Source organism: Bos mutus, chromosome 27 (assembly GCF_027580195.1).
Source record: "Bos mutus isolate GX-2022 chromosome 27, NWIPB_WYAK_1.1, whole genome shotgun sequence".
NCBI lineage: Eukaryota > Metazoa > Chordata > Mammalia > Artiodactyla > Bovidae > Bos > Bos mutus.
Window position 1 is genome coordinate 4129505 of NC_091643.1, and position 26977 is coordinate 4156481.

The 26977-nt window shown below is 43.1% G+C and overlaps 1 long non-coding RNA gene across 1 annotated transcript in view; it reads left to right on the forward strand.

Moving 5' to 3' along the window:
• The first annotated feature begins 19877 nt into the window (after nt 1-19877).
• The window catches only part of LOC138985951 (uncharacterized), a 128598-nt gene continuing 121498 nt past the window's right edge, over nt 19878-26977 (forward strand). Inside the window, exon 1 of the long non-coding RNA XR_011462880.1 lies at nt 19878-20053. This is a non-coding gene — a long non-coding RNA (uncharacterized lncRNA). The remainder of the gene's footprint in view (nt 20054-26977) is intronic.

Sequence of the window (26977 nt, forward strand, 5' to 3'; positions counted from 1 at the left end):
GTTAAAAGAAATCTGCTTTTCTCCAGATCCCTGCAGCCTTCAACTCTATGCCAACCCTATTGCTGCCGCTCCGATTATTGAGATCTTCCTAGGTTCTGAACGCGTGCTCATCACTTTACATGGAGTGTCTCATTTGATCCTTTACCACATCCTGAGAGTTCAGTAGCAGCTTTGCTTTTTTTTTTTTTTTTTCCTGATTGGGAACCAGAAACCTAAAGAGGTTTAAGTACTTGTCCCAAATCATGCAACTTCCAAGTAGTGAATCAGAGATTAGAATTCACATAGTCCGACTTTGAAATCAGGCTTGTAGCTGTCAGATATATACTGCATGTATATCCTGTCTTTTCCTCTGAGTCACAAAGCTTCTGCCTTGCCACCATGCATCTATCACTCTACCATCATTATCTTCTTCATCATCCGTTAGTTGTTTGAAGATCAGAAAGTGCATAAGACGGAGGCATTCTGCTTGATGTCTCTTTAATTTCATTAATCTCAGTGATAGTGTTACCAAGCCTGTCACCCCAGAATCATACCCCAGCCCCTCCCTTAAATAGAAACCAATCACTCCTATTTAAGTTTCAGAAGGAAAGTGCAGAGAGAAAAAAATAAGAACTAGCTAGAACCTACCAGACCCAAGGTGGTGGAGGATTTGACTTCCAGTGGACCTTGAGTCTCATGATATATTTATTCATTGAAATTCATTAGCTAAATGACACACCCACCAGCACCAAGACAATTGACAGTTGTTGCCATGACAACAACTGGAAAAGCCCTTACAAGGACTGAAAAGGAGAGCTGCATTAGTTCCAGGTCAAAACCACACCCCTGTTCTTGGATAACTCATGACTATTCCTCCCACTCTTTCCAAATCCCTCCCCTTTACCTTAACTCTCCTAGAGATTTGGTGCCTTCACCTGAATTGGGTTGAGAAGTTCATCTGTGAACTAGGTTCCCGCTTCTCCATTCTCTGGCCACTGAATAAAGCTTGTGCTGTTCCTGTCTCAGCATCAGTTTCGTTACTGGCTGTGCAAATCTGATTGGGAAAAGAACCTCTCTGGCCAAGATGAGGGGCTTTGGGCTGGGCTAGGACCCCAGTGCAGGTTCGAACAGACCAATTTGGTAACAATAAGTTCAATAGCTACTTGGAAAAGCAAGCAAAAGTTCCCTTACTATTGACCATCCTTCCAGGCCCTGCAGCTCAGTTGTCCTACCTCTCAGATCTCTTCCCCATCACCTCTCTCACCACTTTAGGAGCTTTGGCTTAGAGTTGTCTGCACTTAAGAGGTTGTGACACCCCTGACAACTAAAGTGGAGGAATAAGAAGGCAGTGGATCCATCTCCCTCCCCAGAGCACTCAAATGTTGAAGAAAACAAAGACTGAGGACAGTCATTACTGAGCCGGACCTTAGACAGTCAAGTCAAAGCTATGGTTTTTCCAGGAGTCATGTATGGATGCGACAGTTGGACCATAAAGAAAGCTGAGCACCAAAGAATTGATGCTTTTGAACTGCGGTGTTAGAGAAGACTCTTGAGAGTCCCTTGGACTGTAAGGAGATAAAACCAGTCCGTCCTAAAGGAAATCAGTGCTGAACATACACTGGAAGGACTGATGCTGAAGCTGAAACTCCGATACTTTGGCCACCTGATGTGAAGAACTGACTCATTTGAAAAGACCCTGATGCTGGGAAAGATCGAAGGTGGGAGGAGAAGGGGACGACAGAGGATGAGATGGTTGGATGGCATCACCGACTCAATGGGCATAAGTTTGGGTAAACTCTGGGATTTGGTGATGGACAGGGAAGCCTGGTGTCCTGCAGTCCAAGGGGTCATGAAGAGTCAGACACAACTGAGAGACTGAACTGAACTGTACTGATACCTTATATAAACTGGGCTTCCCAGGTGGCTCAGTGGTAGAGAATTCGCCTGCCAATGCAAGAGTATAGGAGACAAGGGTTTGATTCCTAGGTTGGGAAGATTCCCTTGGAGGAGGAAATGGCAACCCACTCCAGTATTCTTGCCTGAAAGTGCCCCATGAGCAGAGGAGCCTGGCGGGCTACAGTCCATGGGGTCACAAACTGTCACACACCACTGAGGATCTTAGATAAATGAATTGCTTTTGTGTGGTTTTCTTGAAAAGCCAGCATGCAAAAGGTTGTTTCCAGTAGAAACTTCTGTATTTCAATCATCTTCACATCTGAAATGTAACCCAAGAGTAAACTGGAAACAGTCTTTGTGACATTCTAATATAATTATAAAAGTTTCACTTCTCCAGAGCACCTTTAAACAAGTATTTGAATGTTTCAGAATAAAATTTTTCTTGCACTAAGCCAATGCATTCATCTCATTCCATGCACACATATATTGGGTAAGCAAAAATAATATAAGAAAGCATGGATTTAGAAAAATATCTAAATTAGAATGATTTTTAAAAATTTAAATTTGAGTTAGTCATTAAGCATTATTAAAATAGCATGTTATCTATGCAAAAGCACATTTTACACAACTTTTCAGAATTTGGCTCCTATGTCCACGAGGTTTCCCAGGCAAGAATACTGGAGTGGGTTGCCATTTCTTTCTCCAGGGGATCTTCCCAACCCAGGGATCAAACTCACGTCTCCTGCATTGGCAGGTGGATTATGTACTGCTGAGCCAACAGGGCTGCCCCGTATAGTGAAATGAACTGCATATATTTGTTCTAGGGTCACTGTGCATCTAGATAGTAAACAGACACTTTAGAAATTGTAGCTCTATGAATCCGAAAGTAGTGCAATCGCACAGATCTGTAATATCCGCAAAGGAAAATAGTCCAGAATTTTATTTATATCTGGAAATGAAATTAGTCTGTTTATTGGTGTTTTCCATAAAGAATATTGCCTTTATGGAGATTTTCATGCATGAACACACACACACAGTATTTGATTCCAAGTATCTTATGTTAGGCTCCAAGACCCTCAAGGTAAGAGGCCTGCCTTATTCGTGCTTTAATTTCTCTCATGACTGTAACATGGGTTTTTTGCCTTAATAAATGTTTGCTGAGCTGACTACCACACCTTAGCTACTCATATCAGGAATTTCTGTTGTGAACTTAATAGGGAGTGGAAAGGATTGGTGTTTTTTTTTTTTTTTTTTTTTTTTTTTGTGAGACTATAATTTTCAATCTCCTGATTTTTGTGATTTTTTTTTAAAGCTGGTCATAATGCTATATAGTTCTCTGATTTTATTTCTTTGGTACAAAAAAAGCAAATTGAATGCATTGTGATTGAGCCATGGAGACTGGCTGCTTGCATATGTAATAGGGGCTCTAAATTACTGCATAAACACAGCTGCAGTTTCTCAGTCTGGAAGCTTTGAGAAGCATGCCGACTGGTGAGTGGGGGTATTTGGAGCTCTAAATTTAAGAGCATTATTATGAGCTGCAATAGACAATCATCCCGCCTTCTATAAATCTCTGAGCAACTGTAAAACTGGAGTAGGTCTTGCTTAAACATTTGGGTTTCTTATCTATGCCCCAATCTGAACAAGCAAGTTCAACCCATATCTTAAAAGTTGACAACTTGTACTTCATAAAATATATCATCTGCTACTGCATTGGTGAAGTTATCAGAAAGGTAACAGTTTTTAAACCAGCTGTATTCAAATTATCTCATTTTAAAAGTTATTTCAAAGGTCAAATTGATATAAACCATGCTTTCTTACAGTGAAAATAACCTTATGCAGGAAAATAGGTGAAAATATTTACATTTCTATCGCTTTATATATATACATACACAACACACACACACACACTTGTATTAAAAGCCTTTTGCCTGAATTTTAGGTTGAGAAGCAATGAAGAGAGGTAAATTTGAAAATATGTCTTCTGCTAATTTTCAAATCACTCTTATTTGAGGAGAAAAGATACTTCTAAAGAATAGGTACCTTGTTTGCTAAATTTGGTATTTAAATTTAACAGGAAATGTGTCTCATAATTTAAACAGTGCTTTCATAAAATTTATACTTTCAATGCCTTCTTTTTAATATTCCTTAAGCAAATTTTAACAGAATTAACCACTAATTGATGGGAAACAGGTAGAACGCTATTTTATGCCAACAGTTCTTGGAAGTGTTTAATTGCAGCAAATCAAATCAGAAAAGTTTTGCATACAAATTAAATGGGAAATATCGTGCTCTAATACTAACTCAATTAATTCAATAGAAAATTGGAATTAGAGTCAGTGTTATCATTTGGCTATTTTCTATGGCCAGCTAGATTTATGAAGAGTCTATGGACCAAGGTCAGGGCTGGATAACTTGCATTAAAAATTATCTACTTTGTGGTGTATCTTGGGCCAATTATAAATCCGAATACTTTAATAGGTTATCTTCTACTATTACTTTAGGGGATTCAGCCTAAAAACTGGAGTTAACCACTGTTACACGGAACAATAAACACTATTAGGACAGGCAGACCAAAAAAGCAGAGTAGACAACCTTACCTGCCACCCAACTGTCTAAAATCAGTTGGATTTGGGGGTGTTTACAATGTTGAATAATTTCTGATTTTCTACTCACCATTAAAAATGTGGCTAATTAAGATTTGTAGTTGAAGAAGTGTTTGTTTTGTCTGTCTCCTTAAAAAAAAGTGATACTTATTTCTAACATTTTTCAGACCACATGGTTAATTCAAACAACCATAGAAAGCTGACATTTTCCCACTGTTCTAACATTTAAAAATTTATTTCATTGACTTTTGCTTGACTTACAGTGTTGTGTTAATTTCTGCTGTACGGCAAACTGCCTCAGTTATACATATATACATTCTCTTTTCTATATCTTTTTCATTATGGTTCATCTCAGGATATTGAATATAGTTCCCTGTGCTATACAGGAGTAGGACTTTTATGGTATCCATTCTATATGTAACAGCTTGCATCTGCTAATACCGAACTCCCAATCCAACCCTCCCCCACCCCCACCCGTGGCAATCACGTCTGTTCTCTATGTCTGTGAGTCTGTTTTTGCTTTGTAAATATGTTCTTATGTGTCATATTTTAGATTCTACATAGAAGCAATATCATATGGTATTTGTCTTTCTCTGACTTCACTTAGTATGATGATTTCTAGGTCATCCACGTTTCTGCAAATGGCATTATTTTGTTCTTTTGAATGGCTGAGTAATATTCCATTACACACACACACACACACACACACACACACCCCACACACACTACTTCTTCTTTATCCATTCATCTGTTGATGGACCTTTAGGTTCTTCCCATGTCTTGCCTACTGCAGAGAGTGCTGCTGTGAACATAGAGGCACCTGCATGGTTTTCAGTTGTATTTTCATCAGGACGTGTGCCCAGGAGTGGACTGCTGCATAGCTCCATTTTTAGTTTTTTGAGGAACCATCAAATACTATTTTCCATAGTGGCTTTACCAACTTACTTTCCCATCAATGGTGTTCCTCTTCTCTTGAAAGCTCTTTGCACAAAAATTGCTTCAACCAGAATCATGGTCACAGACTGTTTCTAGACTTGAGACACTGGATTTCCGAATCAGACAGTTCTGGGGCTATAACTGGATTCTGCTAATGAACTCAGGGACTACAGGTGAGTTAGGTAAATGCTTCAGTTTCCTTCTGTGATAAAAGGAGCTACTGCTGCTCACGTGGCGGGTGTGTTGTGGGAATTAAAGAGCACTCCGCACAGCGCCTGGGGCGTGGGCTGAACTGCCCAGAGCAGGCTTTGATCTTTCCCTGACTTGCCCTTTGGCCTTGGGCATGTTAATGTTTTTGCTCCGTCTCCTTCCTTTGTGGGAACTCCGTGTGTGTCTAACAGCCGACTGCCTCATCAATGACTGGAAGGCAGAAATATTTTTCAAGTGGTAAAGTCCTTGGCAAAAACCAGAGTGCAAGCATAAAGCATAATGAGCATTAATTGTACAACCGAGGGTGGAACTGCCATAGGAGAGAAACAGCTGGGAGTTCAGGGGCCAGGAGAGATGGGTGGTCCAGCCAGGGCCTTTCCTGGGACTTTTCTTGCCCAAACAGCAGCACTGTGAACATGAGGCCCCTGGAAACTGCAACCTGGGCTCACCAAGCCTGGTGGACTCACCTGGAAGCAGAAAAAGGAGGGAGTTTGTGTGCCTGATGCCTGTGGCCTGTCTCCACGCAGAGCTGCTTCTCGGCTTTGAGGTCTGGATTCAGTTGTCACCTCCTCACAGAGGCCTCTCTGACAAGCCCATCTTAAGTGCCCTGTCTGATGGCATGGCCCAGTTTTACTGTTTTCTCAGCACTTAACCATTGGCACTAGCTTGTCCAGGTAGTTGTCAATGTGGGCACTGTTTCTCTCTGCTAGAACTCCTTCAGCATAGGGGCTCAGTGTATTCCGCTCACTGCACACAGTAGGTCTGTGGCCAAAATCTTGGCTCCCTGACCACTGATGCCAAATAGGAAGAAGGAGACAAAGTTTGGAGGAAATAGAAAAGAGTAGCTTTATTATTTTTGCCAGGCAAAAGGCAAACAGCAGGCTAGTGCCTCAAGAACTGTGCTCCCCTCTCTCATAAATACGGAGAGGTTTTATATCCTCATGAAGGTCTTGCATTTTTTTAAGCAAGTTGAGAGTGAAAAGCTGGCTTCAGGTGGCTCAGCAACCTGCTTTGGTATCCCTGAAGTTATCAGCCTGTGACCTTCCTTCTGAAATGCAGAATCTTACAAAGGAGTGTGTGGGGGAGTAGAATGCCAGGTGCAGAGTATAATCTATATGGAGTCAGAGAGTAACTATGTTTTTGAAGGACAAGTCCAGCTATAAGTGTTTGTTAGCAGTAAGAGGTAAAGAAAAACCAAGACTGTTTAACTCTCACAGGCCCGTTTGGCTGGTATGTGCCAAAGGCTGCTGACTCATTTCTATTTGTGCTGTAACAGGTCTTCCATAAATCCCTGGTCTTGGAGCCCTAGGAATTTTCACACGTTGCTGGTGGGAGGTACAACTCCTCGGAAATCCCTTTGGCCACGTTTAGTAACGCCCAACACAAGCCTTCTCAAGACTCAGCAATTCCATTCCGAGGTGTGCATCCACCAGAGTGCAAATGTGTCACCAAAAGGCACTTACCAGAATGTTCACAGTATCACTTTCCCTAAGAACCACGAACTGGAAGCTGCCCAAATTTCCATGCAGACAGAATAGATGAACAAATTGTGGTACATCCATACAAAGAAATACTATACAGAAATGAGAGCCCTCAACCAGAGCAAAACCAGGCATAACTCCCACTAACAAGATGATGTGCTGTTGAACGAGCAGAAACCAGACACAGCAGAACCCACAGTCTAGGATCACGTGTATGTAAAGTACAAAGCCTGGCAAAACTCTCAGCCTTAGAAATCAGGAGAGAGGTCGCCGCCGCGGGGGATGGATGGATGGGGGAGGAGTAGGAGGAGATGACGAGGTGTCAGAGGTGCTGGTCTTGCTGTGTCTTGGTCTGGCGGCTATTCACACCGGTATGTGCACTTCGGGAACGTCGGTCCAGCTGCGCACTGTGCGCCTTTCACACAGTCCAGAAGAGAATGGAATCGACACTGAAACGATCGCAGGGGGACTGCCCGGGAGACTGTGGGAGCAATCAATAATAACTACTTTTTAAAAAGTGCCCGGGGCTTGGAGCCCTGGAGTCGGGTCTCGCTCAGGGCGGGTGGGTCCGTCCGCCCGGCGGGCCCTGGCTGCTCCCGGCGGCCTGCGCTCAGGGCGGCCCAAGCGCCCGGGGACAGAGATGCTGAGCCTCCAGGGGCTGCAGGGCGCGCGGGGGGCCCCGGGGGCTTCGGGGCATGCCTGCCCGGGGTGCGCGCCCTTCGGAGCCGCGTGCTTCTCGGCCTCGAACCCCGGCCCCGCCCCCGGCGTCCGGGGAGCCACGTGCCCCGCGCTCCCCTCCACCTAGTCGGGGCCCAGGGATCTGCTCTCCCCAGGGCCGGCGTTCGGCGCCGGGGTCGCCCGGCGTTCGGGCTGGACCCCGCTCGGCCGCAGGAGGGCCGGGCGGCGCCTGGCCCTGCGTGACCCCGCGGCGGAGGACGGGCGGGCGCGGGGCTGCGGGGACGGCCCGGGGGTGAGGGCCCCATAGACCGGCGCTGGCGGGTGAAAGGGTGGGTGGCTCCCCGGAGCCCGGGCCTAGGACGGGAGTGCGCGGGACGTCTGGGGAGAGCGCTCCTCTAGCCCATCAGGGAGGGTGGTTGCGGGACTGGGGGACCCCGCGGGCTGGAGACCAGGGGCTGGGTGGGAGGGAAAGGTGAAGCTATGGAACCCGGAGTCGGGGTGGCGTGGCCAGGGACGGGGAGGAGGGGCCGGCCGGGAGTCTGTCGCGCGGAGAGTCCCTGCGTTGCCAAGTTGGGCTTTAATGCCCCCAGGCTTCCCGAAGCCGCGGCCGCCGGTGGGCGAGCGGCGTCTGCGCGGGCTCCGGAGCCCTGATCCTCTCCGAGGGCCTGACTTCGTCCACGCGCTGCCGGCCCGACCCCGCTGTGCCCACCTGCCCTTTACCTGGTCCTTCGCTGGGCCCGGCGCGGGGCGAGAGGCCCTCACCTGTGCTTCAGGCTGGGGACCGCGGTCCGGGGGCGCGGGCGGGGAGCTGGGGGCGGACGGAGGGAATTGCTGGAGCTCGCGGCCTGAACAATGGCACACCCCGAGTTTCTTTCTACAGGGAAGCTTCTCTTTCGCTGGGCCAACCTCCCCTCCACCGACCAGATTTCCCTCTCTCCCGGGGTCAGTACGAGGGGAGAGTGCAGAGGCCGGGTGGTCCGCCGAGGTCGCCGGTTCTGGTGTGTCTACTTAATTGTGAAGGCATCATTAAAGGGCCATTTATGTCCCAGTCATCACAAAGGAGGGGATCCTATTTTGAAAGTAACAAAAAGTGAAAGTCGCTCAGTCGTGGCCAGCTCTTTGCAACCCGACCCCATGGACTGTACAGATCATGCAGTTCTCCAGGCCAGAAGACTGGAGTGGGTAGCCTTTCCCTTCTCCAGGGGATCTTCCCAACCCAGGGATCGAACCCGGGTTTCCCGCATTGCAGGCGGGATTCTTTACTAGAGTTTTTCTCAATTGATTATAATTTTCATCTGGGCAGCCAGGGACATCTCCTGAAGATACCAAAGAAGAAGATACCAGAGAAGCCTGCAGGAGGTGGAGGGCGGCAGGTAGAGAGGCTCACAGCCTTTTCCTAAGGACTGGCTCAGCCAGTTTTTGAGGATGAGTAACCTCGAGTTTTGAGTGAACTCCGGGAGTTGGTGATGGACAGGGAGGCCTGGCTTGCTGCGATTCATGGGGTCGCAAAGAGTCAGACACGACTGAGCGACTGGACTGAACTGAACTGAACCTATAAGCATTGTTTGGTCTGGTGGAGGGGGAAAAAAAGAGTATACCAATACATCCCTCCCTTATTTTTACCCATTTCCTTTACTTGGTCCTATTTTTACTTGAAAATAGGCCAAGAAAAAATACTCATCTGCCTGTATTATGTACTCAGATTTCCCCCCTAATTACAGGTTTCAAAAAAAAAAAAAAAAAGACAAAATGTAAAGTGTTGGTGCCCCGTCCAGAAACTACTGTAATGATGGTAGAAAAGAAAGGTCCCGGAGTGACTCTGGGGCGATCTGAGCCCTTTTCTCTGCCACTCATTCACTTGTCAGGTGATCCCGTTTTCTCTGCTTCTGTTTCTTTAGTAAAATATGGGTGTTACCACAGGTGACCCCAGATTCCAAGTTTCTCTTGAGAGAGATTAAAAGAATTGATTCAAATGAATTTCCACCAGGTGTATGGCTTAATATTTAATTCCCTCTCCACTTTAAGCTGAGGAGTAGATGTCTGAACATACATTTCCTCATCCTGAAATCCCTCTTATCCCCTCCTAATGCTCACAGTGCAGTGCTGATGTCTGGCAGGCTTTGTGTTCAGTTTGCACCATTTGCAAACACAGTGAGAATTACCACGGAACGGTGGAATGGTGGAAAGAGCGGCTATAGATTTCTTGGACCTGAGACACTCACACTTCTCTTTCCATTTTCACTCTAATTAGCACACAACTTTAAAAAGTTGGCCTGAGCACAGCAACACTTTCACACATCCGTGCTAAAATCCTTGCTAATCTTTCCCATGGGATGTAATGCAGTTGAATTGACATGCTAATAAATACTGGCAAGGACACAATCACAGTTTGCCCATGATGCATAATTAAAATAGCACGATGCAGTTACTTAAACCTCAGATAATGGCTTCCTCCATGTTGTTGGTTATGTGCTTTCAGGGTTTTATTCCTGGATGTTAATAGCACATTAGAAAGCTACTGGGTTTTTTTGCAAATTGGGTTGTGATCTTAGCTTGCTGTTGCTGTGTGTGTGTCTGTGTGTGTGCACTCAGTTGTGTCTGACTCTTGGTGACCCCATGGACTGTAACTTGCAAGGGCTCCTCTGTCCATGGCATTTATCCAGGCAGGAAAAGTGGAGTGGGTTGCTATTTCCTACTCTAGGGGATCTTCCTGACCCATGGATCAAACCAGTGTCTCCTGTGTCTCCTGCACTGGCAGGCAGGTTCTTTTCCACTGAGCCTAGAAATATACTAAAGCCTAAGTGGCTTTCAGATTGGTCTTGGGCAATTGCTTAAAGCATCCAAACTTGCCTTCAAATTTGAATTTTCTGTTGATTGTGGACTGCCTCACTCTGCTGTCTTCAAATCACTGGCACAGCTATGCATGGGCTCAGAGGCCATTTGTATCTACCACATCTGGCATTTGGGAAATCTTAACTTTTCTAAAAGGCTGAGGACAGGAGCATTTGCCTTGGGTAATGAAATTCAGCTTTTGCTATTTTGCTCCAAAGTATTTTACACTGAAAAAGCAACCTTGATTTAGCATTGTCATCGATGACATGCTACAGAAATGCCATACTGTTTGAGTTCTTACATTTCACTTAAGGCTTGTGATCGCTAAATAGTTGATACTTATTAATCTCTAGTCAGGCTGAACAGTTCCACCGCTGACAATTTTTTGTTTTATGGCCAAGAAGGTTGACATTTTGATGAAGGGTATAGAAACTACATGGACATGTGAAAGGCTAAGCTGGCTTTTTATTAATTGAAATTTTGTTTGTTTTATAGTGAGAACTCCTGACCCACCGGATGAAGAGTGTTTTAAATGTGAAGGTAGCTGTTTTAGTCATCAAGGTAAGTTGTAGTAACACATAGATCCCCAAATCATGGCACAAAAGAGCAGTGCAGGGGGGCTGCCTTGGCTGCAGTGTAATAGTGGCTGTAATCCTTCACGCAGTTATTCTGCGACTCTGGCTTCTGCCTCTTGTGGCTTCTTTATGTCCTAGGGGCTTATATGTTTTTGCACTGATGCCAGGAAGGATGGAAGGCAAAAGGAGAAGGGGGCAGCAGATGATGTGATGGTTAAATAGCATCACTGACTCAGTGGACGTGATTTTGAGTAAACTCCGGGAGATAGTGAAGGACAGGGAGGCCTGGGGTGCTGCAGTCCATGGGGTCACAAAGAGTCGGACACAACTGAGTGACTGAACAGCTACAACCAGGTGGAAGGAGAAAGCAGAGTGGAGGGGGCGCTAACTTTTGTCCAGTGGCAAAAATGCACAGCCTAAGAATTGGGAATTATGTTTTATTTGGCAGATTTTCTGAGAACGTAGCCCAGAAAAGAATCTCTCAGATCACTCTGAAGGACCGCTCTGAAGAGGAAAGGGAGGATCCAGGATATATAGGAGTTTTTGCAATCAAACAATAACAAAAAACTCCCAGGTAGTTAGAACGTCAAAAGATTACTATTAATTAAAGAAAACTAGACATATTAAGTAATGAATTTAGTGCCTTTCTGTGTATGGGAAGATGCAAAGTTTGAGTTCATTGAAATCATTTCTTTGACGTGGACTCAACTATCCAGGGCCAGACCTGTTTTGTCCATTCTGCATACCCTCAGGGCGCACAGTCTGGGGTCTGCTGCAGTGGCTCCTGCCTTGATGGCCTCAATAGCCTTTGTTTATTGATATGGCAGGCACATTCTTCATCCACAGTGCCTCCTTTTGCTCATAACTTTGATACTTGTGAGGCATTTCATGACCAATTTTGTCCCACTGTGCTAGGAAGACTCATTCCTAGATCATGTGAAGATTCTACCGATAGGCCACTCAAAGTGTTAATTTTTGGATCAGGTCCTATAGATAATCCAAAATTCTTGGATCACCTGTTTCACTAGTCTATTATAATCCAGACAATATTTTCCCTTGTTGCTTCTTTCCATATCTAGAGTTGCTCTGTTAACGGTTAGTCTATGTAGAGTTATTTGTATGATCAACTGTCTCAAAACACTTGTTGTTGTGTAGTCTCTAAGCTGCGTCTGACTCTTTGTGACCCCATGAACTGCAGCACGCCAGGCTTCCCTGTTCTTCACTGTCTCCCAGAGTTTACTCAAACCCATGTTCACTGAGTCGGTGATGCCATCCAACCATCTCATCCTCTGTCGTCCCCTTCTCCTCTTGCCCTCCATCTTTCCCAGCATCAGGGTCTTTTCCAGTGAGTCAGCTCTTTGCATCAGGTGGCCAAAATATTGGAACTTCAGCTTCAGAACAGTCCTTCCAATGACTATTGAGGACTGATTTCTTTTAGGATCAGCTGTTTTGATCTCCTTGTTGTCCAAGGGACTCTCAAGAGTCTTCTCCAGCACCACAGTTTGAAAACATCAAGTCATCATAAATTTTGTCAAAGATGTGGTTACATTTAGGTATATAAGAAACAATCTTATAAAACAGCGTATAAGTAATACAGCTAGTAACATTAATAAAATCATAGTGCAGAGGAGAGATACACAAAGCATAAATAATTCGAAAGCAACAAGAGAGAGCAAATTAAAACAATACTAATGTATAATTTAGTTGTAATCTGGTCACAGTAAGACTTCAGGTCTGCAGGGGAGCCAGCTGCAGAAGCCAGGATATGGAAGGATCAGGTAAAGAGAAAAAGATAAATGTCTTATCTTTATTCACAAAGGTATGCTTGAACTTGTAGGTCAGAGTGTAAGAAGAAAGGTTTTTCTGGAAAACAAAGATTAAAGCCAGGATATTTCAGAAAAAGTCATAAAATTGTAAATTATTTTTATCAGTTCATTCAGTCCCATGAAGTTAATCTCTGTTAATCTGGATGAAGTCATCAGGTTTTCCAGTAGAGTTTTGTAATTTTTTACCCAGGTCAGTGGTATTTTCTAAAAGCTATCAGAAACTTGTATTTGTCAAGAAGTCCTTTTTACAAACCTTCTTAAATATCTTCATTGTATGAAAGCATCAGGGTAAAACAATTTACTAAAAAAAGTTTAAACAAATAAATTATTATTATTTATAAAACAAATAAGAAATTTTCAATTCATGAAAGGTCTGGTTTCCACATTTGCATCTCCATGTAGTTCCTCTCCTGAGCTGAATTTTCCTCCAATATTATCTACACTGCACAGCTCCTGGAGATGTGTGCTTGCCTTTCTGTCTCCTGGACCAAACAGTTACTAAATTAGTAAACTGTCTATAAATGACAGAAGGCTTAAAATGACATGGTTAGAGATCTGATTACAATGCAGTTTACAAAAAACTTGGATATTCTTGTGACATATAACTTTTTAAGTTATTCTTAAATAGAATTATAGAATTATAATATATTACAATATAAACTTACTAGTTATTTTGAAAGTTGGAATAAGTTAACTTTATTTGCTCAGATGACTAAGGCTCTACTAGCTGTGGAAAAGAGTTTTAAGATTTGTATTTTTCCTTGATAAACCCCCTAAGGAGGTTATGGAAGATTTTGGGTGAAGGAGCCTTTTCAGCAATTTGAGTTTTAAAAGGCTTTTCTCTCTCTCTCTCTCTCTTTTTTCCCCTCTTGGTTTCAGGTTTTACCTGATTGAGCTAATTAGGCTCAGTCTCAGGTTATTGTGGTTTATATTTACATTTCTGATTTGGAGAGATTAGCAAGACAAAGGTAGTTGCTTTTAATTCTCCATAGAACTCTTTTGTCACTTAAATGATATTAAAAGATTGATTTAGTGTATCATATTTTCCTTAATTTGCTTTTTTATATCAGTGAGATTTCCAACTAAACTGAAACTTAAGAGTTCCGTGTTCTAGAACTTTAGGATTTATCATGCCTTCAAATGCTGGCATTTCAACAAAGGCCCTCTTTCTGAGTGCACAGGTTAGACCCAGAGCAAAATCTCCATTATTACCTTTATTAACCCCTGAATGTTAGTCCCCAGTTTTACTTTATATTGTACAGTATATTTCCTGAGACACATATATGCCCTGTCTTATAATGCCAGGCAGGGGAAATATTTCCCAGCAAAGCATATCTATTCCCTAATATAATTAAGCCAAAGAGATGTAACCATCTTATACAAAGTCCATTTATATATACCAATTTTTATAAATGTTCATCTCAGTTCTGTCAAGTTTTATACCTTTGACTTTGGTTTTCATTAGGACCCAACCAACAAGTCTTGATTTTTCAAAAAGAGTCCTAGAAGCTTTCCTTTCTTTTATCCCCTGAGAAAAGAGAGCTTTCATTATCAACAGCTGTTTTATTGGTAACTCTATGGGGACAAACCAGCTAGAAGGTGGAAAAAGACAAGCTATATTCGCCCCCATGGTTACCAATAAAACAGCTGTTGATAATGAAAGCTCTCAAACATTTACTAATTTAGGAGTTTCTCCAATTTAAAGGATCTATCCTCTGGTCATTGATAAAGTATATCTTAATAGTGACTCAAACCAGTAAGTTCCAAGAGTCTTCCTACCACAGAGTGTGAAGGATGTAGTTTTCAAAGATCTAGAAAGTTTGCTCCCCAAAATAGTCTAAGAAAGTAAAGGCCTTTGTTGCACAAGCTGATGCAAAGAAGGTTAAGATGGTAAACAGCCCCTGAGAATTGTTATAATCAGACAGAAGATTGCTCAGAGCCCCAGCTTATTTGATTGGCTGCCAAATGAACACCATGCGTGTGCCTTCCAGATGGAACAGACCAAGCTCTCAAAGCGCACATACATAGACAAAATGCAGAAGATCTAGTAGAGCATTTACATCTCAGACACATGAAGAGAAATGGTGCAAGTTCCCAGGAAGAGCTTTGCTTCTTTAAGGTCAGAATTCTGAAAAGATGTTTTATCAAGCTGGCATTCTCCCACTTTACTGCATATGCAATAAGAGCCCCATCTTAGTCATTTTCAGGGCAAGGTTTCCTTTAATTCCCAATGAAGTGGGTACTTGCAAAAAAGAGCTCCATCTATATATATATATTTATATGAATCTGGCCAGGATGTTAGCTATAGGCTAATTTTCTGATGCCCCTCATTTCTGTTAGAGATTTATTTCCCATTTTAAAGTTGAATTTGTCTGGGATAAAATTCACTAGTGAAGTTGTGTGGTGGGCCAGTATGCTGCTCATGAACTTAAATCCTCTAGGTTTTTACCTTAAAATTGTTTCAGCTCCTTTCGTGTGTTTTGATTCTGGTTGTATGAGACCACTGTGGGTGCTCAGATCATGGAGTGACCAGTTCTTACTTGTGTACCTGGCAGAGCAAGTTTTTAAGATAAAAATGGGTGAGTTTCTCTACAGGGATGGCTGGAAGCGGCGAGGACTTATCTTCACCACTCTTGCTAAAGCCTGGAAAAGCCATTGTCGGCTGGAAGGTGATGTCCCTTCTCTGGAGCCGACAACTCACGTGTAATATTTTCACTTTTATCCCAACAAGTCATTTTCAAGGTAGCTAATTTGAGGAAAGACATCAGGTCAGCCTCCTCCCTAACCACTGAGCATCTTTCAGCTGAACAAGCCTCAGTGTCTTTCAACCGGGCTCCTCCAGCATTTTTCCAGTAGGGAGCTAGGGACCTAAAGCTTTGAGCTAAAGGCACATGTTCCTTTTGTTTACATCTTTCCTAGAACTCAGCCATGTGCCCTCCTCCTGTGGGAAGCCTCGGATAAACAGCCTAGCTGTGTGGTGGAGAAGAGGAAATGGAGTTGCAGTGGACAGTAAAGCCTGGGATACACTTCCGTGTCCTTTCAGATATCGTAGTCATAATAGCTAATACGACTTAGTGCTTCTCCTGAGGGAAAGGTTGTTTCATATACATTTTTTTCACCTAATCCTCACAACAAGCCTGTAAAGTAGGGAGCAGTAATCCCATTTTACAGATGATGAAACTGGTTTAGAGAGGTTAGAGAACTTAAAGCTGCACAGTCAGTGGAAAGCCAGGATTCACTTAACATGGTGCCTGTCTAGAGGGTCAGGATTCTTCTTCAAGCTAAAGATTTGACATGGACAGGGAGCAAAAAACAACAGCTCACAAATGCCTTCCCCACTTTTGCAAAGACTTGTTCCCTCTCCCTTCCTCACCAAGCCTCCCCCTGGAGGCTCTGAGGAGAGAGGCGATTAAATCACCTTAAATCTGTTCTAAGATCTCCGTTTCCAAAGGCTTTCTGTTTCTAACAATACTTGACTCTGTGAGAGACCTCACCCCTGAACTGAACTGAGAGAAACAGAATGCAGCTTCTAACAGACTGACTGGCAAGCTAAGGTATCAATTGTATTTAAATTTCAGTATCAGTAACGCTGGCTGGAACCACCTAAAGCAGAAGGAAGGAAGGGGTGTCAGGACACATTTCCCCTCCTTCCATTGCCTACCCGCTAGAAATGGAAAGTTTTATGTGACAAGAGTTTATTTTGCAAGTTGAAATTTTCCCCTCTTTTGAAAATTAAGGCAGCCTTACAGAACCTTATATTAGGATCAATATAGCAGTATATTTATGAAGTGAAAAAGTGGAGTTTTTCACGGTGTCATCAGTTCAGTTCAGTTCAGTCGCTCAGTCGTGTCTGACTGTTTGCGTCCCCATGAATCGCAGCACGCCAGGCCTCCCTATCCATCACCAACTGCCGGAGTTCACCCAGACTCACGTCCATCTAGTCAGTGATGCCATCCAGCCATCTCATCCTCTGTCGTCCCCTTCTCCTCCTGCCCCCAATCCCTCCCAGCATCAGGGTCTTTTCCAATGAGTCAACTCTTCGCACGAGGTGGCCAAAGCACTGGTGTACCCATACTGAACATAAATGTATTACTTAGAATAGCCCAGATTTAAGCTTCATTATGGAGCAAGCGTGCTATGATCACATTAACTGTAGATTTTAGGATTCTTGAAATTAAATAGTGGCTTGCAGCGTCCATGTAATTTGCTTCTCTTTTATAGCAATGCTTTGTCCTGAAAACAGCAACAAAAAATCATGGTGTGAAAATCAGCTTCAAGTCTGTACACACCTGGATGCAGAAAGTTAGAAAACATCTACTTTTAATTAAGCCAACATTTTGAAATTTAAAGTTTAGAAATCCTTTTCAACAAAGTTGATGTTCTGGATTATTATTTTAATATGTAAGGGTGCATATGTATTCGTAAATTATGAAATTCAACTGGTAAAGATGTAGAAAGGGGACTCGATGTGCTCTTTAAGGCGATTTTCTAAATTCCCTCACGGAAGTCTGTCTATCCTGAACCGGCAAGGCTGCTGCATTTCAGTTCAGGGCTGCTTCTGCATTCGGAAGTGCAGACTTGCTGAGCTGGGCCAAATCTGTCTATCCAGTTACTGGGTAAGAGCTGACTGGGGCTTTAGGCAGAACTTGTAATCTGTACAACTCCATAGTATCAGTGACAGCTGAGTGAAAGAGATGGCCCAGTAGAGTGTATATGTTGAGTGATACACGGAGAAATAGTTCTTGCTGCAAAGAACCAGCTTCAAATCTAACACCGGATAGCAATGAAGTATCCAGAGGGTTGACAAAGTATCATGTGATGGGTCTGCCATCATTTTCAGGTAGAATGGTTTATAATGGAGACAAAGTCTCTGTGACGTGTTGCTGGTCACTTTGCTGAGCCCTGGTGTGAATGCTTTTATTATAGTCTGATTTAACTACTCTATTTCTCAGTATCTGAATCAATACCAGAAAGAAGAGTGGTAAATAAATATGAATGTGGGTGAGGCATTTTTGAGTCAAATATTAGCTTTGTAGTGACAAAATACAGAGTCAGCCGAAGATTTTTTTTAATTAAAGAAATTGAGATTATTTCCTATTTTGGTTTTTAAAACAGTTGCATTTTCTATGGAAGGAAAATGGTTTAATATATATTGGATTGCAGTGGAAAGTGAATCCTTTTTTCTCATGCATGAAAGTCCAGGCAAGAATAAAATCAGGGCAAAAATAAAAGAAGATATTTTAATTCATGTTATCAGTATATCGTATAAGAAACCTAAAACCTCTGTGAGCAAGGTTTTGTTGGGCCCAGCACTTTTAGTGGTAATGAAATTTCACAGCCGTTATCATGACCATCTGGTAATGAATACCTGGGATATCTACTCCAGCAGAAATAAAAACCTTGGTAAAATGTTTCCATTTATAGGATTTTTTTTTTTTTTTCTTGAGAGGTGGCAGTAGATAATAGATAACTTAGTAAATGTATGTCTTCATGGTTCAGGAGCCTTACAGTTTTTAATAAATAATGGCTTAAGTTAATTTTTTAATTTAGTTTCTTTTTTTTTTTTAATGGCAAGAAATTCCATGTGAATTTAGCCTCATTCCATAGCATTGACGCAGATGACTTAGTTCTTAATTTGTGTATTCATTGAGAAATGGAGCAGGATGCTATGGTTCTTCCCCTCTGTGTCGTCAGCCTGTCTTTTGTCCATAGAAAAATTTTAGCCAAAGAATAAGTTTAATCGGAGAAGTGAGAAAAAGTAAAAACAAAGAGAAACAGTCAAAGGATACCAAATAATAATAATGTGCTCATCGAGCACAATCAAGGGCCTTCAGTTCCTTTTCAAGGGCTGTAGATAATATTCTGAGCCATGTCCTGTGAGCTGTCTTATAGATGCTAAAACCCCCACCAGGTGGAAGAAGTTAACTATATGACGACCAGACTGTAGCCATGACCTGAGCTGCCACAGTTCTGAGAACTGGCCTCAAAGAAATGGGAAAAAACGGACCCTGAAACTAAAGACTGACTGCACTTTAAACAAACAACAGTTGGGACTTTCCTCGTGGTCCAGTGGTGAAGACTCCATGCTTCCAGTATAAGGCGCCTGGGTTCCATCTCTGGTCAGTGAACCAAGATCCTGCATGTTGCACCTAAAATCGAGATAATATTGATCAGACCACCACATGACCGATATCGAGATGACTGTAAGAGCCGACTGTGCCGTTTCTGCATGTAGCCTCCATCTATAAAAGCTCTTGTCCCCTGATTGTCAGTGGGGGCGGGTCGGGGGGAGTGAGCCTTTGGATAGGAGACCCTCCCGCTCCCCCCCGCCCCCGCTTCCCCCCGCCCTCTGGTTGCTGCTGCTGCTAAGTCACTTTAGTTGTGTCCGACTCTGTGCAACCCCATAGAGGGCAGCCCACCAGGCTCCCCTGTCCCTGGGATTCTCCAGGCAAGAACACTGGAGTGAGTTGCCATTTCTTTCTCCAGTGCGTGAAAAGTGAAAGTGAAGTCGCTCAGTCGTGTCCAACTCTTAGCGACCCCATGGACTGCAGCCCACCAGACTCCTCCATCCATGGGATTTTCCAGGCAAGAGTACTGGAGTGGGGTGCCATTGCCTTCTCCGTCTCTGGTTGCTAGCCTCTGAAATAAAACAGACTTCCCTTTTCACCAACCTTGCTTCTGTATTGGCTTCAAAACTACAGGCAGATGGACCCCCACTGTTCGTGACGGTCTTTTTGGTGCCCAACGCGAGGCCGCCGCACTCTCGCGATACCTGGCTCCCGAGTCCCCCACCCCACCCCCACCAGCAGAGCCTCGGCCGTTACTACCGCTGGCAGGGATGCTGCGAGGGTCCCGACGCTGGTGGCTCGCTCGCCCTGAGCGGAGGGCTGCGCGGCGTGTTCCGAGCAGCTGCCTCAACCACTTGTCTCAGGGATCATCCCCGTGTCTCCCCTGCTTGGCACTGGCTGCCAGCTGACGCTTTTCCTTGGTGGAATGGAAACATGCGTCTGGACGAGCTGAGGAGAGGAGACCCAGTAAGTCCTCTGGTATGCACGCTGGCAAGCTTCTCTTTGGGGCACGAAGTGCTGTTCGGGCGTTTTTGCTTGCTGGTTCTGATTATGTCTCTGACTTCGAGGGCCATTTGTGTTGGGACATGTTTGCTTAGGACCCTGTCACTCACCCTCTTGGGAGGCTTATGGCAGGTCTGTCTTCTGTGAGCGCCTGTCCCATTTGTAGGATTGGTAACTTTGTCGTCTTTTGTAAAATGGGAAATTCAGGTTCAATTCATTAGAAAAATTTTAGCTATTCAAGTTGTTGTTGTTCAGTCATTAAGTTGTATCTGACTCTCTGCGACCCCATGGACTGCAGCACGCCAGGCCTCCCTGTCCTTCACCATCTCCTGGAGTTTATGCAAACCCATGTCCATTGAGTCATTGATGCCATCCAGCCACATCATCCTCTGTTGCCCCCTTCTCCCGCCTTCAATCTTTCCCAGCATCAGGATCTTTTCTAATGAGTCAGCTCTTTGCATCAGGTGGCCAAAGTACTAGAGCTTCAGCTTCAGTAACAGTCCTTCCAGTGAATATTCAGGACTGATTTCCTTTAGGATGGGCTAATTGGATTCCCTTGTGGTCCAACGGATTCTTGGGAGTCTTCCCCAACACCAGGTAGAGAAGCATCAATTCTTCAGTGCTCAGCCTTCTTTATAGTCCAACTCTCACATCCATACATGACTCCTGGAAAAACTACGACTTTGACTAGATGGACCTTTGTTGCTAAAGTGATGTTTCTGCTTTTCAGTATGCTACCTAGGTTTGTCACAGTCTTTCTTCCAAGAAGCAAGCCTCTTTTAATTTCATGGCTGCAGTTACCATCCGCAGTGATTTTGAAGCCCAAGAAAATAATATGTCACTGTTAGCACTTCTTCCCTTCTATTTGCCATAAAGTGATGGGACCAGATGCCATGAGGTTGTGGCTGTTTCTCTCAGCAATCTTGATTCAGCTTGTGACTCATCCAGCCTGGTATGATATACTCTGCATATAAGTTAAATGAGCAGGATAATATAGAGCCTTGATGTACTTCTTTCCCAATTTTGAACCAATCAATTTTTCCATGTCCCGTTCCAACTGTTGCTTCTTGTCCTGCATACAGGCTTCTCAGGAAATAGGTAAAGTGGTCTGGTAAGACTTTTCCACAGATTGTTTGATCCACACAGTCAAAGGCTTTAGCGTAATCAATGAAGCAGAATTAATTCCCTTGCTTTTTCTGTGATCCAAAAGGTATTGGCAATTTGATCTCTGGTTCCTCTGCTTTTTCTAAATCTAGTTTGTACATCCACAGGTTCTCGGTTCATGTACTGATGAAGCCTAGCTTGAAGGATTTTGAACATAATCTCCTTTCTCATCATAGGGGATTGGAATGTCAAAGTGGGAAGTCAAGAGATACTTGGAGTAACAGGCAGATTTGGCCTTGGAATGCGAAATGAAGCAGAGCAAAGGCTAACAGTTTTGCCAAGAGAACACACTGCTCACAGCAAACACCCTTTCCCAACAATACAGGAGATGGCTCTACATATGAACATCACCAGATGGTCAATACCGAAATCAGATGGATTATATTCTTTGCCTCTGAAGATGGAGAAGCTCTATACAGTCAGCAAAAACAAGGCCTGGAGCTGACTGTAGCTCAGATTATCAGCCTCTTATTGCAAAATTCAGACTTAAATTGAAGAAAGTAGGGAAAACCACTAGGCAATTCAGGTATGAGGCTTCCCTGATAACTCAGTTGGTAAAGAATCTGCCTGGAATGCAGGAGACCCCAGTTCAATTCCTGGGTCGGTAAGACCCCCTGGAGAAGGGATAGGCTACCCACTCCAGTATGACCTAAATCAAATCCCTTATCATTTTACAGTGGAGGTGACAAATAGATTCAAAGGATTAGATATGGTAGGCAGAGTGCCTGAAGAACTATGGACGGAGGTTAGTAACACTGCACAGGAGGTGGTGACCAAAACCACCCCCAAGAAAAAGAAATGACAGAAGGCTACATGGTTGTCTGAGGAGGGCTTACAAAAAGTTGAGAAAAGAAGAAAAGCAAAAGGCAAAAGAGAGAGGGAAGAATATACCCAACTGGATGCAGAGTTACGCAATTATGATTAGGGAAAAAGATTTTTTTTAAAACAATGTATGGCAACAGTATGCTCCAGAGAAAATTGCTTAAGGTGAAACTCTTGAAATTCCCAAACTAGATCTTTTTGCATATGCATTTGGAGAAAGCTAACTTGATAAAACTGCTTTCTGAATTTTGACCCCAATAGAACAAAAATATGCTTATGAGAAAGCTTGAAGTTAACTCTTATCATGTCCTTGAAACACAAACACAGGCCACTTTGCTTGAGACATCAGCTTTGGGTTAATTAGTAGAAGTTTAAAAGGTGTTTGGGTTTACTAAACATGCATCTTGTACCCATTAAAGAGAATTTGTGCTATGAAAGAAATGTATGTTTTTAGAGGTTATAGAGTGTGTTCTTAAGTTTGCCACTCAGAAAATACTGGTATAACAGTGCAATTGCTTGTTTCTTGGTTTAGTTAAGGACTTTTACTTTTTAATATATTTTTATTTATTTTTTAATTGGAGGATAATTGCTTTACAATGTTGTGTTGGTTTCTGCTACACAACAGTGCAAATCAGCCATAATTATATATATCCGCTCCTTCTTGACCTTCTCTCCAAGCTTCATCCACCCCCCTGAGTCATCAGAGAGCACCAGGCGGGGCCTCTGTTGGCAGCGACCCGCTCGCTATTTCACACGTGACCGTGTGCGTGTGCTGGTGTCACTGTCTCAGTCGTCCTGCCCTCGCCTTCCTCACCCTGTGTACACAGTCCATTCTCTGTGTGCATCTCCCTTCCTTCCCTGCAAATAGGTTCATCAGCACCATTTTTCTAGATTCCATACATATGCATTGCTGCTACTGCTGCTAAGTCACTTCAGTCGTGTCCGACTCTGTGCGACCCCGTAGATGGCAGCCTACCAGGCTCCCCCATCCCTGGGATTCCCCAGGCAAGAACACTGGAGTGGGTTGCCATTTCCTTCTCCAAAGCATGAAAGTGAAAAGTGAAAGTGAAGTCGCTCAGTCGTGTCTGACTCTTCACGACCTCATGGACTGCAGCCCACCAGGCTTCTCCATCCATGGGATTTTCCAGGCAGGAGTACCAGAGTAGGGTGCCATTGCCTTCTCTGACATATGCATTAATATATGATATTTGTTTTTCTCTTTCTGACTTACTTCACTCTGTATAACAGGCTCTAGGTTCATCCACCTCATTATAACTGACTCAAATCTGTTCCTTTTTATGGCTGAGTAACACATTCCATTGTATATAGGTACCACTTCTTTATCCATTCATCTGTCGATGGGCATCTAGATTGCTTCCATGTCCTGACTGTTGTAAATAGTGCTGCTATAAACATTGAGGTACATGTGCCTTTTTGAATTGTGGTTTTCTCGGAGTATATCCTCATTAGTGGGGTTGCTGTGCCATGTGGTAGTTTTTTTATATACAGTTAAAAGAAAAAACCTGTAAAAAAAACACCAACAACTGCCCTATGACCCAGCAGTCCCACTGATGCAGATATACTCTGAGAAAAAGATGGTGAGGGACAGGAGGCCTGGCACGCTGCAGTCCATGGGGCTGCAAAGAGGCACAACCTGGGGACTAAACAGCGGCAGCGTGGTGGTTTAGTCCTATTTTGTTAAGAAGTCTCCAGAGTGTTCTCCATGCTGGCAGTGCCAGTGTGCACTCCTACCAGCAATGCAAGAGGACTCCCTTTCCTCCACATCCGCTCCAGCATGTAGTTTTTTGATGATGGCCATTCTGATTGGTGTGAGGTGGCACCTCACTGTAGTTTTGATTTGAGTTTCTCTGATGAGTGATGCTGAGCATCTTTTCATGTGTTAACTGGCCATCTCTATATGTTTTTGGAGAAATGTCTGTTTAGGTCTTCTGCCCATTTTTTGATTGGGTTTTTGTTCTCCTAATATTGAGATGTATGAGATGCTTATGTATTTTGGAAGTTAATCCTTTGTCAGTTAGCACTTATTAGGGTCTTTTAAAGGACAATTATTGTGATATGTAATTAAAACTACTAGAATTATAAGGGAAACATTTCAGTATGTAAAGCAAGTGGGATATATTTTGTTGGCAAGAGAGGTAAAAAAGACTGGAGATATTTTTATTGAGGAAAAAAAGAATAATTTTATCCTAGAGCTGGTTGCTTGTGTTTGGGGGAATATAAGAAACAAATTAATATCCAGAAAGTGATAAAAAGTCTGTGAAAGTAAAGGGAACTTTGAGAAAAAAATTTTGTATATTGTCAGGAGTGATTAAAATTAGATTGGATTTAATTAGGTAAATGAACTTTGTTATTAATAGTAAGCTGGTACAAGACTGGAGTTTGGTTTTATTTCTTCCTGTCAAGAGAATAAAATTTTCCTGGAATATTAAGCTGCTTTTGGTAACAGATTGTAAGTTTCTCTCTTGAGCTAACTCTGAGTGTTTCAAACGGCCCCTAGGCATCTTGGAAGAAATATGAAAGTAACTAGGATTATTTGGTGTTTTAATTTACATGGAAAACATCTGAGAACTTTCAGGTCATACTGCTGAACTGGTTAAAAAATTTTTTAAATTTCTAATGGAAATCTATTGTTTTGCTTTGGACTATTTTTGACTCCAGAGTTCAGATGGAGAAAAATGTCTAGTAAAGTTATCACAAAATATAATCACTTATGTATCACTGCTGGCTTTAAGGTTACTGCTAAAAGCACACGTTCAGTGCTTATGTGACGTGTGGCATACGTGATAAAGTGAACTAAAAGCACGTGTTCAGTGCTTGTGTGGCGTGTGTGCATACGTGATAAAGTGAACAGTCTGTACAAGCGTGTCCCCATCAGCACACCTCTGGACTTGCTTGCTGTGTCTGATTAGTCTTCCTGCAGTGTGGATAACAAGGCCAATGTATGAACAAGTAGTAAGCCTAGCACCAAGGGCCATCAGTGAACTCAGAGTAGGCAACAAGCCACTCTGGCAACACTGGAAAATATATTATCAATGCTTTCTGTGGAAAGATTTGCAATTAAAAGGGGTAAATGATGGAAGAAATGTTCACATATTGAGGCATGGGGAAGTCGTTCTGGCATATATATGATTTAATTTGAATTTTAAGATAACAAAGATAGCCTGTTTGTGGCCTATTAAACAAACATTGTACACCTGCTTTGACCATTATGGGGGGGGGAAACACATTCAGAGAATAGTATAAGGACACATTTTGATGATTATTCTCACTGCAGTATGTCTACTAGTTTTCAAATATTTGTCCAAGTCATCTACGACAAAGTAATCAGAGAGAGATAATATTTTCATAATATAAAATATTGATGCTAAGCTTGGAACTTGAAATTATTTCCAACTCTGGGTCCATTCCCCAGTTAGGCAGGACCATGCCCTGCTTCCATAGAAAGTAGCCAGCAGTTGTCACATGAGCACCATTCTCTCAAATAACTGGGGGAAATTGGAATAGCAATGAAACAGAAGCCAAGTTCTCTGCCAAGTTCATGACTAACCTTTATGCAAAACTTTATTCCCTCTCTTGTTTGGTACCTGTCCCTCTTCAAGATTAAGGAGTATCAAAGAAAAGTGGGGAGTGAAACAGAGCAGGGCCATATGGTCCTTCCCTCCACGTCCTCAGCCTTGCTTTTGTCATGAAAAAAATTTGCAAAATCATGAGCTTAACCAAAGAAATGAGAAAAGGCAGAAGCAAGGGTAAACTCTCCAACAAGACTGAATAATTATGGTTTAGTGATTAAGAAAAGTCAAGGACTTTTAGTCCCTTCTCAAGGGCTATGGAAAGTATCCTGAGCCGTATCCTTTGAGCTGTCTTCTAGATACTGAAACCCCTACCAGATGGAGGAAGTTAACTATATAATGACCAGACTCTATCCATGACATGAGCTGCCTCAATTTCAATAGCTGGCTTCACAGAAGTGGGAGCACATCAGCTTTGGAACTAAAGACTAGCTGAACTTGAAACACTCACGATGATGCTGGTCAGACCATCACATGACCAGTTTCAAGATGACTGTCAGAGCTGACTGCATGGCTGCTGCAGGCAGTACCCCACCTCCACTAAAAGCTCTTGCCCCCTGATTGTCAGTGGCTGGGGACAGTGGGGGTGGGAGGAGTCAGCCTTTGGAGCAGCGTCCCCCCTCTGCCCCAGGTTATCACCTCCGAAATAAAACAAACTCTCCTTTCCACCAACCTTACCTCTTCACTGGCTTCTGGGCAGCAAGCAGCTGGACCTCACTTTCAGTTACAATTCCACCAGTGTTTATTGAGGGCTTTCTGTTTGCCAGGCCATGGAGAAACAGTGATTCCAGAAACATGGGCTGTGTCCTCAAGTGTACAGTCCTAGAGGAGTGCTTAATTATTCATATGACAAACTTTTTTTTAAAGTGACTACTGTGTGCCAAATCCCTGTCTTCATGAGCTTTACAAAATACTGGGGGAAAGCTAACAGTGAACATAATATTTGAAGGCATTATTTATATTTAAAGTGTGTTTCTAGTCCATAGGGTATAGCAGGATCTTGGTTTTTTATCTTGAATGACAATCTCTACCTTTAGGAGGGTTTAGTACAATTATACTTTCCATTATTGCACATTTCCTACAAACCAGGACATCCTCCTACACACTACAATACCACCATCAGAATCAGGAAGTTAACACTGATTTATTACTGCCACCTAACCTTCAAACCTCAATCAAGTCTTCCTAGTTGTTCTAATAGTATCCTCTATATAGAGCAAAAGCTTCCCTTCAGTATCATCTGTTGTCTTTAGTTTTTATGTCTTTCCTTGATTTCTGTAACCTTGACACTTTTGAAGAGGAAAGGTCGTTA